This window comes from Serinus canaria, chromosome 9 (genome assembly GCF_022539315.1).
Source record: "Serinus canaria isolate serCan28SL12 chromosome 9, serCan2020, whole genome shotgun sequence".
Lineage (NCBI taxonomy): Eukaryota > Metazoa > Chordata > Aves > Passeriformes > Fringillidae > Serinus > Serinus canaria.
In genome coordinates, this window is record NC_066323.1 from 23,804,461 (window position 1) to 23,817,637 (window position 13,177).

The window sequence follows — 13,177 nt, forward strand, 5'->3', positions numbered from 1 at the left end:
TTCCATCTCAAAGCAGTGGGCCATGCCAAGAGGGCCTCCAGCTCAACTGACAATGCCTGAACAGAGGGAACAGGGATTGCGTCAGTACCTGGGGAGGCAGAAAATGCCAAAGTGAATGAGAAAACTGATCTCAATTGCTCTTCTGTAGCCTGAGGCAGCTCCATTAGTTTCACTGACATGACTTTGGGCTTATACTGCAATAACTGGGACTAGAAGCTCACCTGTAGTTTTATGCTTCCTCTGTTGCTCAGCTTTTTTCTGAATACATCTGTTCTTTGGTTTTTTTACCCTGCTGTCCTTGGTCCCACAGATCATAAAGTAACTTGCACTGTAATTTAATTTAGAGTGCTGGTAGACATCAGGGAGATGAACATTAAATTTAGGAATTTTTGGCTTCTAGGCTACCTTTCTCAGCAATAACATACTGCTTAGAAAGGGCTGGGATGCTGACCGGATTAAGCATTGTTAACACTGAACAAAGGAAATTTAAAAATGCTTGAGGCATTTCTTCTTCACTTGAGCATCTCCTCTGTATTTCTCCAGTGAATCTGGCCACTGATTTTTCTAGAAACAAACAGGCTGAGGTGACAAAAGCAAGTACCTGTCCGTGACAGGGTACAGCCAAGCATGGTCTGAGCTCCTGCCTGTGCAGGGCCTGCAGTGCCACCGCCTGCTGTGAGAGCACCACTGATCAGGGCACAGTAATGACTCATCCTACATTCCTGGGAGAAATTAGAATTTTGTAAAGGCAACACTTTCTACTAAAAAGTTTCCTGCTGGATCGTACTGTTTCTGGCCCTCAGAATACTGACTCTCCAGGTCAAATGCAGTGTTGTCTGATCTTTTCTTTGCTCAGATGGGTGACTGCAGCAACCTGCTCATTGGCAGGCATTTGTATCTAAACTATGACACAAGGTATCACCAAGAGAATATTAAAAGCTGTAGAGTACTAAGAAATAAAAGGAGAAAAAAATCTGAAAACCTGAAATTCATATGAAGAAAAAGAAAGCAAAACCAAGGACTTTGTTGGAAACCATTTGCCCCCAAGAACCAAGGACTCATTCCTAACACATACAGTTCTTTGCTTAAAATCATCAGTTTATTCTAAAAAATGCAGTGGGGGCTAGAGAGCTGCTATAGAGCATGTTTTCTACTTGCACTCGGCTTTGCATTTGGATAGTGAAAGGTTGAATCAGCACTGAAAGCACAGCAAGTCATAGGAGCTGATGAAGCTGCACTGCTGGGGAACTTCACCCTTTGGGCCAAGCAAGGCATTTCAATTGAGAGGCCTTTCAAAAACGCACCCTGAGGCTGCCAGATTTCTTGCCAAGTGTTGCAGACATTCAAGACTGTATCCTGTTCACATAAGCAATTTTCCCACTCCTTTGAGTGACATTTCAGCAGCAAATGCTCTATTTCCTGCAGCCTCACTCACCTTGGAACGCAGTGAGGCTCAAACTTAGATTAACTCAGCACATCTGTCCTTTGCTTTCCAAATTTCTTGTCTTCTAGTACAACTATTATGTTATGTGTCAGGCTCAGGAAGTATCTGTTTGGCTTAGGGAAGAATAAAAGGTTTAAAAGAAAACATCATCGATGATATTTACAAATAACCATGGAAATCCCAACCACAGCATTCATCTCCCAAATGGAAGAAATCAACACAGGTACCAGACATGCAGAAAATTCTACAGAGTTTTAGTTTTCACTGTTTTGGAAATAAAAAATGAAAAAGTAAAAAAAAAAAAAAAAAAAAAAAAAAAAAAAAAAAAAAAAAAAAAAAAACCAAAAAAACACTTTATATATTTTTTCAAAGATTTTCAAAGATGTTCACATACAATGAATGGAGAAAAGTATTTACCATGAACGATATCACATCTGTGATCAGTGGTAATGAGAAAAAAAGTATTCAGAAAAAGCTTCAGAAAAAGTAATTCTCAACAGAAATAGAAAGGGTTTTATAGAAATTTTCTTATGCTTCACTTCTCTCAAAATTTTTTAGCATTTTTACTGCTGCTAGCCCTTTGTTCTCTCTGCAGAAGGACAGTGACATGATCTAAAGACGAATTTGTAGCGCTGTAGATGCTAGGCAGAAGCCCTCTGAGAAGTGAAACAGTTAATTTTGCTGTGAAAGTGAAGTGCTGCAGATAGGCAGAGGCAGAAATCACACCCCAGCTCCCTTCACAGCTATTTCCCCACAGAGCAAGGCTGTTTGCATGCTCTTTCCATCTGCTGCATTTACTGGCAGAAACCTCACAAAGAAGTAAAGATGTCCTAAGCGGGACCACAAAGCGGTGGAGAATTCCCATGGGTGACTTTGGAGTGCCAGGGACACACAGATGGGGCTCCAGTTCTGGGGTGGACACTGATCTCACTCATGAGGAGCAGTTTGCTCCTCGATCTGCAGCTGGCCAGTGCAAAGCCACAATTTAATCAGGGGCTCCAGCTTGCCTTATCCATCCCTGTCCCCATTCCTTCCTTCCCTTTCACAAGGCTCTGCCTTCAGCTTTTGGAGGCACTGAACCCTTTAGCAAAGCTGAGACTTCTCCCTCCATTGGGTTTCTTGCTACTGAGAAAGGTCTACCATAGCAACAAACTAATGAATCAGTGTCTTTAGCTGCTGGGAAATGCAAAGGACGCCCACAAACTCCTTCATTTTGTTTATTCTTATTATTCTGATTTTATGCACTGTCACTTTGTAAGAATGGCATTTATCACGTTTTCTAATGTTGCTGTGGGACAGTGTTAAAATGAAAAATCTCTGAGGAATCAGAAATGTGTCCCTGGAAGAAGAGCTGAATCAGTGCCATTTGCAGACATCAAACGATGTAAAACCTCACATCTGCTGTATGCTACAGATTCCTATTAATCCTTCTCTCTATTCCAAGACAAAAAGGGCATTACACTGGGACTATGCTTGAGAGCAAGCATCAGCAGTTTAGAGCTATAAACACTGGTGGGCAGTTGTTAATCCAAAACTAAGCATTACAAACCCAGGAAAGGCAGTTTAGATTACACTTTGGAGTACACCACAAGAATCCCAACCATTCCTGGCTAAGTATTAACTTTGTGACTACAAGTAAAGCCACCTCCCAGAGCCCAGCATTTAACCTGGGCCTACTTGGCCTGCCATCACAACTGAGAGTGAAGGACACTGTCTGACACAGCTTTTATCAGTTTAAAGAGCTTAGGAAAGAAAACACAAGAAGTTGCAGACAGCAGAGACCTGACTGATTTCATTCATACTGATAGGAAGTGGTGTTGTTTGAAAAAGTTGCAGCTGGAAGGGGGCAGAAACAAAGGACTGTGACTTTTGCCAGACCCAGCTCGGCATAGCAGTAAAAGCCCCGCATGTGGGTTTGTTTCCCTCATGCAGAGCAAAATAACTTGGTATCAATAACAAACATGCTATTCAGACCTTTTTGTTTGAGCAGTGACTGAGGGATAAAACACTCTGTTTTGCTCTGAGCTCAGCTCTTGCTGCTGCTCCTGCCTGTGACTGCACAAAGACCTCGGGGTGGGACCCTGTTGTGTCATGAGGGGTTTGTTCCCCTTTGAGCTGGCCTGTGGTATCCCACTCAGCCCCAGTGTGGAATTCAGCAGGGATGGGGTATTCCTGCTCCATCTCACTTCTGTCCATCTCTCACGTCAATAACCACACAAAAGGAGCCAGATTACTCCTAACTCATACCCACAGCCTGACACATGTTGTCTTATGATTCCTCAGAAAAACCACATGCTCAGGAAAGGGAGGAGGTAAAGCAATGCCATGGCCACATTTGCATTTGCAACCCACTCCATGAGTAAGAAAAATCCCAACACATTCAGCAGCAACAGTGAGACCTTTAATGCCCCTCTCCTTTGGAACACAAAATACTGAGGCTGGAATAATATGTTACCTTGGTTTGGAGAAACAGGGCACAAGCCAAGCAGTATCACTGACTCTAATCCAGCTCTCATTTCTGCACATAATCACACCATTCAGATATTTTTTATGCTCCATGCTATTATGGGTTATTGCTCTCTCAAATTAGCCTGTGTCATTTGCCTTGGGATGCCCACATACACCTGTCACAAAACGTCTTTAGAAGATGTCCCAAATCTCTCTCCCACTTTTTGCCAATCAAAAGTCCAATCCTGTGGGTAAATACACCCATTCTAACTCTCAGGCTATCAGATGAACTTGAACACCACAGCAGCCAGACTCCATACTGAAAACTATTTTGTTTGCATTAGATGAAGCATTTGTTTTTCTAGAACTCCACTGCATGTGCCCAAGAATTTTATTCCTACCATCCTCCCTGGTCACATTACAGGTTTACAATCCAGCTCCCACCTCATGTCCTTAAAACACAGATGCAAAGAGAACCACATAGGTAACAATATCTCTTATCAAAGTTTTGGCAAAATTGCTCAGGACACAAAATATTATTTTCTTGGTTGCATACAGAATGTCAGAACAGCAAAGCTTGAATGTCTTTCTGTCAGGGAGCCAAGAAGAAGGAAGGACTTTTCTTTCCAGCTCAAGGACAGCTGGAAGTCTGGCGATGTTTTGAGGGTTAATGACGACAGCACAAAGAACCATCAGGCAAGTTTCTCCAATCAAACAAGATGAAGCAGCAGCACAAGCCAATTGCAAGTGACAAGGCAGCCATGGAGCTGCATTGCAGGTGGCCCACTGGAACAAAGGGACAGCAGATCAGGGCCTGCAGCTCCAGGATTCTCAGCCCCCAGGGAAAGAGTGGGGTTTCAAACACAGCTGGAAACAACACATGAACATTTCATTTCTTTAACAGCTACATTTGGCCCTTGAAGGACTCTGGGGAAATTCCTGTCAAAAGGGTATCACTTCCACTGATAGAACTTACACCTGTGGTGTTACTGCACCCCACTCTCCATTACAACCACGTTTGCTCAGCCTCTCCTGCATACTTAATCCCCCTGAAGTGAGAAACCCTTTCTATCACAGTCAGAGGCTATGGAAGTGAGCCCAGTGTCCCAGAGGATTAGAGTCTAGAGAATCCCAGTTAATTGCACTCCCTGGGCAGACTCAGGCTCCAATGGTCAGTGTCCAAATGAGGAATAAGTAGCAGGGATGAATCAACTCTTCAGAAACAAAAGGTCTCATTTTCATGCAAATAGCATTCACTAGGAAGAACAATGAAGGACAAGTAAAGAAAAGTCAGACAAAGCAACAGAATCCTTATGGCCTGAAGATTTTTAGGAGGTATCAGCTGCTCCTTAAAGTATTAACAAGATTTCAGAGGGGTTTTATATTTTCTTTTGCATCCCTGGGCGGGAGTTCATGGATGCAACCAAAAGTAAGCATCCAATTTGCTTTAACTTTGCTTTTGTCACCTAGATCCTATTCCCGCCCTCAGATGGGAACACATTTCAACATCTGTTACCCAACTTCTGAAGGAGGAAGAAAGAATAAAGAAAAAAAAAGGAGGAAAGAAAAATGCCATAAAAAGCAGAAGGGTGGCAATGCCAACAGCTCTCCTTGGCAGGCTCTGGCTGTGAAAGGGGCTCCTTTGGAAGACCTTGGCAGCAGCACCCTGGGCCCAAAGTGAGTGAGTGCCAGGAAAGGGGTGGTGGGAGACAAGGGAGGGCTGAGGGAGCCCCTCAGCACAGGCACAGAGAGCTGACTAGCAGTGGTACAGCAAGGGCTGACACTTGCACCACTGCTACATCCCTGGGGAAAACTCCAGTCCTCAACAGTCACAGAGGGAAAGTGCCAGAAAAATGTATACGCAGTGATAGTTCTTAGAATATGTCACAATAAATCATGTATTGCTTTGCAAATTTTTCCAACCTAAGTCCTGGTGACAGAGGACATCTTTGTGTTTGTTTGTTAGCTTGCTTGCTTGCTTTTTGGGTTGGTTTGATGTTGTTTTCTTGCTCCACTGACACCAGAGCACACCAGGAGCACATCACATCCAACACATGAAGGGCTCACTGCTGCCCAGCATTTGACTCCAACTATGCCAATCACTTTTAGCGCATTTTTTGAAATGACAAAGCAATTACAATGCTATCTTTCATGGTGCCACACATCCCTGAGTGCAATCTGCAGCCTCAGCCCTTTCTCCTCCTGCTCCTGCCACCGTGGTCTGACAACCCACCCTAAAGGTGCACCTTTCCCTTAAGGCTGGCTCATCACAACCAGCTGCTTGTTTGGTTTGAAAAACAAACCAACACAACATTTTAAAAACCAAACACAACCCAACTAAATAAACAAAAAACCCACCCTCAAATACTTTCCTAAATACACCACCACATGCAGGACTCTGCCTCCACAAGGTGTCCCAGGGCCCTGTTTTGCAGTGACCCAGGAGCCAGGGGACCGTGAGGGCACTCCCAGCTGCTGGCAGACTGTGCCTCAAAGCAGCAGCACCAGAGTCTATTTTAAACATGGACAGCAAAGGATATTTAACTTCTTTCTCCTCAAAGCCTTTTTGCCAAATTCAGGGGCAGTTTTGGTCAGAAAAGCAGTGTTACTTTTAAACACCCCCTGTGCCCAGGGAGGATTTTGCACAGAAACATAGCTCTGGAGACAAAGTGCAGCCTCTGGTGCCTCATCTCTGTGAGGGAAAACCACGGGTTTGGACATTAAAATATTAATTTAAGCTTTTTACATTTCCTGTATGTTTGGGTGAATGCCAGGAGACGGGCACAAGTGAGGGCAGGCCCCCGTGTGAGGGAAGGAAGGGAGGGCGGGCGGGTCCCAGCCCACTCCGGCCTCCCCTCAGCGTTGCCGCCCTCGGCCCTCGGCCGCTACCCTGCACCTCCATTGCCGGCTGGGGCGGGTGGCAGCAGCAGGCCACAAAACCTGCCCTGAGGGGGTTCTTGGATGAGATAACACCATGGTAATGCCAGCAGGGCCACAAAACCTGCCCTGAGGGGGTTCTTGGATGAGATAACACCATGGTAATGCCAGTGGCAGCCTCTCTGGCACAGGGGCTGGGCAGCCCTGGGCCCCGCTGGCTGAGGAGGCCTGGAGCCACCATGGCAGCAGTCACCATGGCCTCAGGGGCAGGCAGCATGATGCCTTAAGATTTTAGCCTTTATATTTTTCAAATCCTGTGCTGCATTAGTGCATAACTCTAAACTTCATATAAAGTGTTAACTACTGTCTTCACATTTTGGTCAGACAAAGCAATTCCTCTAGGCCTGGAACTCAAGGACGTCCTACAGCCTCAGGCCCCAAAAAGTATAAACAAAAGTGAATCGGGGGGAGCAAACTGCGGGTAAATGACTTCAATAGCTGAAGCTGTAATTTCAGAATTAACCCCTGGTATGTAAATGGATCAAACTTATAATTGTCTGAAAAACTGGTGTCCATTGTCCAGCCTGGGTGTAGCCTCTGGGAGGCTGTGACTGCCCAAGGTGTGGCTGTTGAAGTCCTTTAATAAACACCCACTTTATTCTCTGGATCTTGTCTGGCTTCTGCTCTAAGTAGCCTGTCCAAGGCATCAAGAAGACACAGAACCCTCTCCTCACCTGGAAAACCACTCTTTTTGGCCATGCAGGTGGATGTAAGTGGTACCAGGATACCCCACCACAGCTGCATGGAGCTAGGATTACCCAGCCAACAGGTGTCACAATACACAGCTGAACGGGCCGAGACACACTAATATTAGAGGGCCTAAATCAGTTTTACAGCTCCTGCACACAGCTCTGCACGGTGCTACCCTTCCAGCAGAATGTAAGAACAGTGGCTGTAAATGAAAAATCTAGGGAAAGAGGCAAACTGAAGATGTAAAGCCCCACCAGCTCCCTGTACGGACAAGCACAACGTGCTGCTCTTCTGGCAGAAGCAGCGCTTCAGGAACAGCTACAGCAAATGAACTCAAATTGTCAAGGAGATTAATACCAAATATTTACCTTTTAGGGCAATTAAGCAACTCCATCAAAAGTACTGAATGGAAAGCAAAGTGCATTTCCTTTGCAAACCGTTTTAGAGAATTGTCAGGCTTTCCTCTTCCCACTTAACATTTCAGCCAGCCATTTAATATTTGATAGCTGCTGTTATAAAAGCAACTTGGTTTGAGTTTGCTTATTGCTAACTCACACATTTCGTGGGCTAACACTAAAATACTGGGTCAGGGAGAAAAAGTGAGCATTTCTATCCATGACACCTTAATTGAAACTTTTTGAAAGCTGTTATAAAGCACAGAAAGGAAAGGTCCAAAAGGATTAATGCAAACCTGCTTCATGCTTCAGAGGGGCTCAAGCTACGTTGCAACTGTCTGTACTTCTGCAGCATTCATTTGTCTTGGAGAGGGGGATGAGTGTCAGTTCTAAGCACCTCCTTTCCAAATACAGCAAAATGCTTCTCAAAGCACTTTGATCAGGCGATTCTTTTTCCCCAGCCTGCTGCTGCCAAGAGAGGAGCCCCTCCTTGCAGCGCTGGGGATCTGGATGTCTTCAACTGAATGGGGAACTGAGACCAAAATAGGGCAGCGGACAGAATATACTTAAATAGCTCTCATTTCCTTCGAAAGTCCTGGGCTCAAGCTGAGGCAAGAGTGACAGCTGTGACCCTTCAAACAGGCAGCTGTCTCCAAAATACAGCTAAGAGCTTGATAAGGATCTACTTAGGGCAGTGTCTGTGGCCGGCAGCCCAGGGAGGGAGCACAGAGACGGCCAAGGCCTGGGGCTTGGGATGGAGCTCAGTCCTCATTCCCAACAATTGCCATCCCACATGACAAAAGCAAATGTGCTCCAGAAGGGCTGCCATTCCCCTGGCCATCCAAACAGCTCCCATTCCCCTGGAGATCCAAACAGCTCCCATTCCTCTGGCCATCCAAACAGCTCCCATTCCTCTGGAGATCCAAGCAGCTCCTATTCTTCTGGCCATCCAAACAGCTCCTATTCCCCGGGCCATCCAAAGCAGCTCCCCTTCTCCTGGCAATCCAAGCAACTCCCATTCCCCTGGCCATCCAAAGCAACTCCCATTCCCCTGGAGATCCAAGAAACTCCCATTCCCCTGGCCATCCAAAGCAGCTCCCTGCCTGGGGCTAACCACATTATCCCTGACCCAGACCCTGACCTAGGGCACAGTTTCACAAGCAGCCTGCCCACAAAGGGAAACAGCACATTTAAACAGTTCCTGCCAGCAGTGGAGTGGGAAATCACCTGTTTGCTGTTCCCAGGCACATTCACTGCCTGCTGTGCATTGTCCGCCACATTCACACCGCGGGGGCTGCATGTGGTGTCACGGGATCGGTCCAGCATTGCTCAATAACTGGGTGTGATGTTGGTTTTTAAGGAGGATGTTGTGTTAGCCTCTCGTGCCTCAGTGAGCAGCCTCAGAGGCAGGTGCTGCTGCAGCCCTTCTGAGTGATTGTGTGCCCCATGGCAAGTGTGTGCAGACTGTGCCACAGCCAAAGGGCCATCTGGGATATGTATAAAGCTCCTTATAATCCAGGGACTCCTCAGGAGCACTGGAGAAGGCCAGGGATGGGGAATGCTTTCAGAAATCTGGAGTCAGCACCCAGCCCACACACTGAGCCCCCTCCTGCTCCCTGTCCCCACAGCTGGTCTGACAGGCCTATCTTGCTCTGAGGTCTTGCTGAAGTCATTACAAAACCAAAAGCAATCAGCAGCACAACCTGGAACGTGGGGCTGCCAGCCCACACAGCCTACCCTGCTCCCTTCCCCAGGAGCTGGGGCTGCAGATGGCCATGCAAATCCAGCCTGTAGATGTGGGTGTCTGTGCATGGTTTATTCCATCCTGGGCTTTTATTTTTTCCTGGATGTTTATGCAGTGACCTCCTGTGTTTATTCTTAGCTTGTATAACAACAATGCAGCAGTTTACTAGGCTGCTCCCAAATATTTGACCTACAAAATGATCAGTCTAATTTGGAGAACAAGCTGAACTCAGCCAAGTAATAAAATGCTGCCTTACATTACTTCTTGCAGTCCTTAAAACCTAAATCCACAGCTGTGTCAGGTTCAAGCTTTTCTCCAAAGGGTAACTGCATCGGCCTGTATTTTCCTACACACCCCCCAGAGGCCATTAACATGGTGCTGGTTTAATTGCCACAAAGGCTCCTATCCATTCAAAACCACTGAGCTGTAAATCCTTCATTTCTCAAATCCAGCTTGCCAAATTTCTTTGTGCATTGCAAAGCACAAAGTGCCACTGCCCACTTGCCCACAGGTGCTTCCCAGGCCTCCTCAGTTCCACCAGACCCAGGCACACTGCAGGAGAAGGTGCCCAAGGGCCAGGGGCAGTTGCAGCTCCCAAAACCTCTGCAGAAGGTTTGCATTGCACTGACAACACTCCTGACACTGAGACATTTTCAGATGGCAGCTCTGGGTATCCACAGAACCAGAGCAAGTCAGCTGACAGATGCTTCTCTGAGTTTTACTTGCAACAATTTTTAGAGAAGGGAGAATGGCATAGGGGATTGTCTGTCATTCTGGCAGTGGCAAGCACATAATGACCATCTGAAAAGGGGCAGAAATTAGATGGGGCCTGACCCAAAGCCTTTACTCTTACTTCAGGGAGAACAAGTTACTCTGTGAATAACAATTGGGGGAACAGAGTGACATTCCAGAAAAACCTCTTGAAAAGAAAACAAATTTTAATTTCAGAGGTTTTCTTCAACATAAAGTTGTCTTCTTTTTGGAAACTTCTTTTCCAGTCAGACCAGGAGAATATTCAATCATTGCATAATGTGATTTCAATTCAAATACAGATCTAAAAGTTCAAGTACAAAATTATATACTTGGCCTTTTCACATTAATTAATCCAAATCAGTGGAGTAACACACTGGCTTTCACTGGAGAACATCTTTGTGCTAGTGAGAACAGTTAATTAGAGCTGGCACAAACACCTTCCATATCCAGCATGAATAATAATATTCCCAGAGCAAATTTTCTCAGCAAACTTGAGGAAACAGCTGATTCTTGGTTCTTCAGCCCACCCACTTCTTCAAAGATTGTAATAAGGGAGAAGGAGTTAATTGATGAGCAGCCCTGTGCTCTTCCTGCAGCAGCTCCAGCCCCCCCTCTGATGTGAGCTGCCAACACCGGAGGTGCCCCAGCCTGTACGATCAGTCCTGGTGCCAAGGCTGCCCTGCAGGTTCTGTCACCTCTGCAGTGTCCTCCTGCTCCCTCCAGCAGGACATCAGCCAGTGGCACATGGGCTCAGGGCAGGGGCTGATGCTCTGGGATGCGCTGCACCACTCAGGTCTGCTCTGGATCTTCCCCTGAACTGGGGCCTGGGGGTGAGCTCTGCCGTGTGAGACCCACCTGGGAGCACCCCATGGAAAAGGGAACAATACATGAAAGGAGATGATGGGGAAGGTCACAGTGATCAGCTGAAACTGCTGCGGAGGTAACTCCAACCTAAATCAAGAGATTTTCCTTTCATTCAACAGACACCAAAAGCAGCAGCCACACAGGGACAACCACTTCTGCTCAGCACTCCCCTTCTTACCTGCAAACACAGCAAGTCAGAGCCAGCTGAGCTCCTGAGGAAGCAGAGAAACACAAGGGCTCATGTACACAGCAGCCAGGAACAGCAACAGCCAGTGTCACCCTGTCCTAAAGTCAGTTGTGTGCTAAAAAATGCCACTCCTCAGAGGTATCTGACACACGAGGGTGTTCACACTGTCTCACTAAAGAAACTCAGATATGCACAAACTCCTCAACTGAGCAAAGGCATCCTCTAGATGTCCTTACTCTCCAGAAACAAAGACTCCTAAGTTAAATATGACAAGCTGGATGGTCCAAATATTGCTTCAAGCTCCAATTCTCTTCCCAGTCTCATAGGCCCTTGATGGCAAGTAAGGCTGGACACTGTTTTGTAGACATTTTGATCAACATAAATGTTTCTTTTAACACAAATGAAGAGTGTTTCATTTATTCACATGCTACTTCACCATTTTAATTCAGCATTTTTGGATAAAAATTGTTTTGAAACAAAAAATAATAATTTAATTACTAAAATGGCAAAACAAATGCTTTGGCTTAACATCAGGAAATTTAGCTGCTTCTACCCCTTTTTATACTATTACTATTTTTTTAGCTGGAAATATTCACTAAAGCTCAACCCACATCTGTTAGAGACTCTGGTCCCTCACACTCTGCTTTTTGTTCATTTAACCCAGAAAATATTCCTTGAGATGGACCTGCAACACCTCAATGATTTCACTGGGACATCAGGAATTGTACTTGCCAAAAGGGCAAGAAACAGGCATTTACCTGTGACCTGGGAAGCTATTTTTGTTGATCACATAGCTGTCCAAACATGCCTTTTTCTCTCTGGGAAGCTGTGACAGCACCCACAATACTTGTTCTTGTAACATTCTGGGTGGGATTCAGAACGAGAGCAGCAAAATGCTTTGGGAACAACCTGCACATCCTAAGGCACATACATGAGCCGGAACAGGAGAGAGAAGAGGCTTTCCTTAGCTTGGCATCATGATACACAGAGCTGTTCCTGTTGGGCTGGAGTCCATTCCCAGCAGGGACATCTGGCAGCTGCTGCCTGCCCAGATCCTGGTGTGACGCATGAGTAGGACACAGCCACACCCCCACCAAAACGGGCTCTCCATTGTGCTGGTGGAAAGCCAGTCCTTCATTCTCCATCAGGGCCTGGACACTCCTTGTCCCAAGGCTGCAGAGATCCCAAGGGGCTGCACAGCACCGGATGGGACTGGACTGTAAATGCAACTGCAGAGAGCTTGTAATAAATAAAAGTTCATTTATGTTTTAGAGGAGACACTGAGGTATCTCCCCTCGCCTGCTAAGTTGATATTTTTCCAGCACTTTTTTAAAAAGCAAAACAAAACAAAACAAAAACCAGAGCTTGGAGGTGGATGCTCCTAGACCTAGACCAACTTTGACTTACTGTGCACTGTCTGGCAGAGCTAAACGACTGCCTGAGCCATGCTGCAATATGCAAGAATTAGAAAGTAAATTTTATTAGATGCCAGCCATTATCACAGTGACCCATATTTTAGGGTTTCAACTGCATCTCTGCCAGTCTTCCTGAAGCAGGTTTTATTGCCAAGCTTGTAGACGTTCCACTGTTCAATCAAATAAACCAGCCTTCTGCCAGAGTGTGAGCAAGATTAGGAAGTAGAACTGATTTAAGTTCTCTTCAGAGCAAGGGGCAACAAATGCAACCTCAGAAAATGAAAATCTGAACCATGAGGG